Genomic DNA, 6,075 nt, shown 5'->3' on the forward strand with positions numbered 1-6,075 from the left:
GATCGATGGTGGACATCGTGACCATCTCAGTGTGAGCTGATGTGTAAAACCGGACAGTTCCTCAGTGAGGATCCTGACTGATGTTCGGGGAGTGAACTGGGAGATACTGGAGTGTTCAGTGAGAGATGGTGGACATCGTTACCATCTCAGTGTGAGCTGAGGTGTAAAACCGGACAGTTCCTCAGTGAGGATCCTGACTGATGTTCGGATAGTGAACTGGGAGATACTGGAGTGTTCAGAGATCGATGGTGGACATCGTTACCATCTCAGTGTGAGCTGAGGTGTAAAACCGGACAGTTCCTCAGTGAGGATCCTGACTGATGTTCGGGGAGTGAACTGGGAGATACTGGAGTGTTCAGTGAGCGATGGTGGACATCGTGACCATCTCAGTGTGAGCTGATGTGTAAAACCGGACAGTTCCTCAGTGAGGATCCTGACTGATGTTTGGGGAGTGAACTGGGAGATACTGGAGTGTTCAGTGAGAGATGGTGGACATCGTTACCATCTCAGTGTGAGCTGAGGTGTAAAACCGGACAGTTCCTCAGTGAGGATCCTGACTGATGTTCGGGGAGTGAACTGGGAGATACTGGAGTGTTCAGTGAGAGATGGTGGACATCGTTACCATCTCAGTGTGAGCTGAGGTGTAAAACCGGACAGTTCCTCAGTGAGGATGCTGACTGATGTTCGGATAGTGAACTGGGAGATACTGGAGTGTTCAGTGAGCGATGGTGGTCATCGTTACCATCTCAGTGGGAGCTGAGGTGTAAAACTGGACAGTTCCTCAGTGAGGATCCTGACTGATGTTTGGGGAGTGAACTGGGAGATACTGGAGTGTTCAGTGAGCGATGGTGGACATCGTTACCATCTCAGTGTGAGCTGATGTGTAAAACCGGACAGTTCCTCAGTGAGGATCCTGACTGATGTTCGGGGAGTGAACTGGGAGATACTGGAGTGTTCAGTGAGCGATGGTGGACATCGTTACCATCTCAGTGTGAGCTGAGGTGTAAAACCGGACAGTTCCTCAGTGAGGACCCTGACTGATGTTCGGTGAGTGAACTGGGAGATACTGGAGTCTTCAGTGAGCGATGGTGGACATCGTTACCATCTCAGTGTGAGCTGAGGTGTAAAACCGGACAGTTCCTCAGTGAGGATCCTGACTGATGTTCGGGGAGTGAACTGGGAGATACTGGAGTGTTCAGTGAGCGATGTTTCGACATCGTTACCATCTCAGTGTGAGCTGAGGTGTAAAACTGGACAGTTCCTCAGTGAGGATCCTGACTGATGTTCGGGGAGTGAACTGGGAGATACTGGAGTGTTCAGTGAGCGATGGTGGACATCGTTACCATCTCAGTGTGAGCTGAGGTGTAAAACCGGACAGTTCCTCAGTGAGGATCATGACTGATGTTCGGGGAGTGATCTGGGAGATACTGGAGTGTTCAGTGAGCGATGGGGGACATCGTTACCATCTCAGTGTGAGCTGAGGTGTAAAACCGGACAGTTCCTCAGTGAGGATCCTGACTGATGTTCGGGGAGTGAACTGGGAGATACTGGAGTGTTCAGTGAGCGATGGTGGACATCGTTACCATCTCAGTGTGAGCTGAGGTGTAAAACCGGACAGTTCCTCACTGAGGATCCTGACTGATGTTCGGATAGTGAACTGGGAGATACTGGAGTGTTCAGAGAGCGATGGTGGACATCGTTACCATCTCAGTGTGAGCTGAGGTGTAAAACCGGACAGTTCCTCAGTGAGGATCCTGACTGATGTTCGGGGAGTGAACTGGGAGATACTGGAGTGTTCAGAGAGCGATGGTGGACATCGTTACCAGATCAGTGTGAGCTGAGGTGTAAAACCGGACAGTTCCTCAGTGAGGATCCTGACTGATGTTCGGATAGTGAACTGGGAGATACTGGAGTGTTCAGAGAGCGATGGTGGACATCGTTACCATCTCAGTGTGAGCTGTGGTGTAAAACCGGACAGTTCCTCAGTGAGGATCCTGACTGATGTTCGGATAGTGAACTGGGAGATACTGGAGTGTTCAGTGAGCGATGGTGGACATCGTTACCATCTCAGTGTGAGCTGTGGTGTAAAACCGGACAGTTCCTCAGTGAGGATCCTGACTGATGTTCAGGGAGTGAACTGGGAGATACTGGAGTGTTCAGTGAGCGATGGTGGACATCGTTACCATCTCAGTGTGAGCTGAGGTGTAAAACCAGACAGTTCCTCAGTGAGGATCCTGACTGATATTCGGGGAGTGAACTGGGAGATACTGGAGTGTTCAGTGAGCGATGGGGGACATCGATACCATCTCAGTGTGAGCTGTGGTGTAAAACCGGACAGTTCCTCAGTGAGGATCCTGACTGATGTTCGGGGAGTGAACTGGGAGATACTGGAGTGTTCAGTGATCGATGGTGGACATCGTGACCATTTCAGTGTGAGCTGATGTGTAAAACCGGACAGTTCCTCAGTGAGGATCCTGACTGATGTTCGGGGAGTGAACTGGGAGATACTGGAGTGTTCAGTGAGCGATGGTGGACATCGTGACCATCTCAGTGTGAGCTGATGTGTAAAACCGGACAGTTCCTCAGTGAGGATCCTGACTGATGTTCGGGGAGTGAACTGGGAGATACTGGAGTGTTCAGTGAGAGATGGTGGACATCGTTACCATCTCAGTGTGAGCTGAGGTGTAAAACCGGACAGTTCCTCAGTGAGGATCCTGACTGATGTTCGGGGAGTGAACTGGGAGATACTGGAGTGTTCAGTGAGAGATGGTGGACATCGTTACCATCTCAGTGTGAGCTGAGGTGTAAAAGCGGACAGTTCCTCAGTGAGGATCCTGACTGATGTTCGGGGAGTGAACTGGGAGATACTGGAGTGTTCAGTGAGAGATGGTGGACATCGTTACCATCTCAGTGTGAGCTGAGGTGTAAAACCGGACAGTTCCTCAGTGAGGATGCTGACTGATGTTCGGGGAGTGAACTGGGTGATACTGGAGTGTTCAGTGAGCGATGGTGGACATCGTTACCATCTCAGTGTGAGCTGAGGTGTAAAACCGGACAGTTCCTCAGTGAGGATCCTGACTGATGTTCCGGGAGTGAACTGGGAGATACTGGAGTGTTCAGTGAGCGATGGTGGACATCGTTACCATCTCAGTGTGAGCTGAGGTGTTATACCGGACAGTTCCTCTGTGAGGACCCTGACTGATGTTTGGGGAGTGAACTGGGAGATACTGGAGTGTTCAGTGAGCGATGGTGGACATCGTTACCATCTCAGTGTGGGTTAGGTGTAAAACCGGACAGTTCCTCAGTGAGGATCCTGACTGATGTTCGTGGAGTGAACTGGGAGATACTGGAGTGTTCAGTGAGCGATGGTGGACATCGTTACCATCCCAGTGTGAGCTGACGTGTAAAACCGGACAGTTCCTCAGTGAGGATCCTGACTGATGTTCGGGGAGTGAACTGGGAGATACTGGAGTGTTCAGTGAGAGATGGTGGACATCGTTACCATCTCAGTGTGAGCTGAGGTGTAAAACCGGACAGTTCCTCAGTGAGGATCCTGACTGATGTTCAGGGAGTGAACTGGGAGATACTGGAGTGTTCAGAGAGCGATGGTGGACATCGTTACCATCTCAGTGTGAGCTGAGGTGTAAAACCGGACAGTTCCTCAGTGAGAATCCTGACTGATGTTCGGATAGTGAACTGGGAGATACTGGAGTGTTCAGTGAGCGATGGTGGACATCGTTACCATCTCAGTGTGAGCTGAGGTGTAAAACCGGACAGTTCCTCAGTGAGGATCCTGACTGATGTTCGGGGAGTGAACTGGGAGATACTGGAGTGTTCAGTGAGCGATGGTGGACATCGTTACCATCTCAGTGTGAGCTGATGTGTAAAACCGGACAGTTCCTCAGTGAGGATCCTGACTGATGTTCGGGGAGTGAACTGGGAGATACTGGAGTGTTCAGTGAGCGATGGTGGACATCGTTACCATCTCAGTGTGAGCTGAGGTGTAAAACCAGACAGTTCCTCAGTGAGGATCCTGACTGATGTTCGGGGAGTGAACTGGGAGATACTGGAGTGTTCAGTGAGCGATGGTGGACATCGTTACCATCTCAGTGTGAGCTGAGGTGTAAAACCGGACAGTTCCTCAGTGAGGATCCTGACTGATGTTCGGGGAGTGAACTGGGAGATACTGGAGTGTTCAGTGAGCGATGTTTCGACATCGTTACCATCTCAGTGTGAGCTGAGGTGTAAAACCGGACAGTTCCTCAGTGAGGATCCTGACTGATGTTCGGGGAGTGAACTGGGAGATACTGGAGTGTTCAGTGAGCGATGTTTCGACATCGTTACCATCTCAGTGTGAGCTGAGGTGTAAAACCGGACAGTTCCTCAGTGAGGATCCTGACTGATGTTCGGGGAGTGAACTGGGAGATACTGGAGTGTTCAGTGAGCGATGGTGGATATCGTTACCATCTCAATGTGAGCTGAGGTGTAAAACCGGACAGTTCCTCAGTGAGGATCCTGACTGATGTTCGGTGAGTGAACTGGGAGATACTGGAGTGTTCAGAGAGCGATGGTGGACATCGTTACCAGATCAGTGTGAGCTGAGGTGTAAAACCAGACAGTTCCTCAGTGAGGATCCTGACTGATGTTCGGGGAGTGAACTGGGAGATACTGGAGTGTTCAGTGAGCGATGGTGGACATCGTTACCATCTCAGTGTGAACTGAGGTGTAAAACCGGACAGTTCCTCAGTGAGGATCCTGACTGATGTTCGGGGAGTGAACTGGGAGATACTGGAGTGTTCAGTGAGCGATGGTGGATATCGTTACCATCTCAGTGTGAGCTGAGGTGTAAAACCAGACAGTTCCTCAGTGAGGATCCTGACTGATGTTCGGGGAGTGAACTGGGAGATACTGGAGTGTTCAGTGAGCGATGGTGGACATCGTTACCATCTCAGTGTGAGCTGAGGTGTAAAACCGGACAGTTCCTCAGTGAGGATCCTGACTGATGTTCGGGGAGTGAACTGGGAGATACTGGAGTGTTCAGTGAGAGATGGTGGACATCGTTACCATCTCAGTGTGAGCTGAGGTGTAAAACCAGACAGTTCCTCAGTGAGGATCCTGACTGATGTTCGGGGAGTGAACTGGGTGATACTGGAGTGTTCAGTGAGCGATGGTGGACATCGTTACCATCTCAGTGTGAGCTGAGGTGTAAAACCGGACAGTTCCTCAGTGAGGATCCTGACTGATGTTCGGGGAGTGAACTGGGAGATACTGGAGTGTTCAGTGAGCGATGGTGGACATCGTTACCATCTCAGTGTGAGCTGTGGTGTAAAACTGGACAGTTCCTCAGTGAGGATCCTGACTGATGTTCGGGGAGTGAACTGGGAGATACTGGAGTGTTCAGTGAGCGATGGTGGACATCGTTACCATCTCAGTGTGAGCTGAGGTGTAAAACCGGACAGTTCCTCAGTGAGGATCCTGACTGATGTTCGGGGAGTGAACTGGGAGATACTGGAGTGTTCAGAGAGCGATGGTGGACATCGTTACCAGATCAGTGTGAGCTGAGGTGTAAAACCGGACAGTTCCTCAGTGAGGATCCTGACTGATGTTCGGATAGTGAACTGGGAGATACTGGAGTGTTCAGAGAGCGATGGTGGACATCGTTACCATCTCAGTGTGAGCTGTGGTGTAAAACCGGACAGTTCCTCAGTGAGGATCCTGACTGATGTTCGGATAGTGAACTGGGAGATACTGGTGTGTTCAGTGAGCGATGGTGGACATCGTTACCATCTCAGTGTGAGCTGTGGTGTAAAACCGGACAGTTCCTCAGTGAGGATCCTGACTGATGTTCAGGGAGTGAACTGGGAGATACTGGAGTGTTCAGTGAGCGATGGTGGACATCGTTACCATCTCAGTGTGAGCTGAGGTGTAAAACCAGACAGTTCCTCAGTGAGGATCCTGACTGATATTCGGGGAGTGAACTGGGAGATACTGGAGTGTTCAGTGAGCGATGGGGGACATCGATACCATCTCAGTGTGAGCTGTGGTGTAAAACCGGACAGTTCCTCAGTGAGGATC

Source organism: Hypanus sabinus, unplaced genomic scaffold (assembly GCF_030144855.1).
Source record: "Hypanus sabinus isolate sHypSab1 unplaced genomic scaffold, sHypSab1.hap1 scaffold_528, whole genome shotgun sequence".
Lineage (NCBI taxonomy): Eukaryota > Metazoa > Chordata > Chondrichthyes > Myliobatiformes > Dasyatidae > Hypanus > Hypanus sabinus.